We start from the raw sequence: 510 nt of genomic DNA, 5'->3' as shown, positions 1-510 counted from the left end.
TGCGAGCTGCTGGCGACGCTGCTCAGCGTGAGTCTGCTGGGGCTGACCCCCAGCGCCTAGCCCTGCGGCAGACTCTCGGGGTGCTCACCTTGGGGATGCCGACCGTCGGGGTGCTCACCTTGGGGGTGCAGCCTGTCGGGGTGGAGACCCTCGGGGAGCTAAGGCTCCAGGCACCACAGGCCTCCAAGCTAAGGCACTTCCACTTCAGGTTTCTGTGTTAAAATGCAGGGAGCCAGCGAGCATTTATTGAGCACCTACTGTTTGCCAGTTGCTCACATCGCCATTTTGAGATGGAGAAACCCAATGGGTATTGAGTGATCGCGACCCTCTGCGAAATTAATAATGTCTTAATCCACGAGGTGGCAAGCCGCGCCCACCGCCCTCCCCAGCTTCTGCATGATGCCCCTGCCCACTGCGGGCCGGCGGCCTAGGGGACCTTAACCGGGGCTGCAGCGGTGAGTCAGCCAGGGCTCCTTCCCTTCGCAGTGCCTGGTGATTGAGAGGGCGGGC

This window comes from Bison bison, unplaced genomic scaffold, assembly GCF_000754665.1.
Source record: "Bison bison bison isolate TAMUID 2011002044 unplaced genomic scaffold, Bison_UMD1.0 scf7180017849360, whole genome shotgun sequence".
In the NCBI taxonomy this organism is placed as follows: Eukaryota; Metazoa; Chordata; class Mammalia; order Artiodactyla; family Bovidae; genus Bison; species Bison bison.
The sequence above is the reverse complement of the archived record's forward strand: the minus strand, read 5'-3'. Positions refer to the sequence as shown.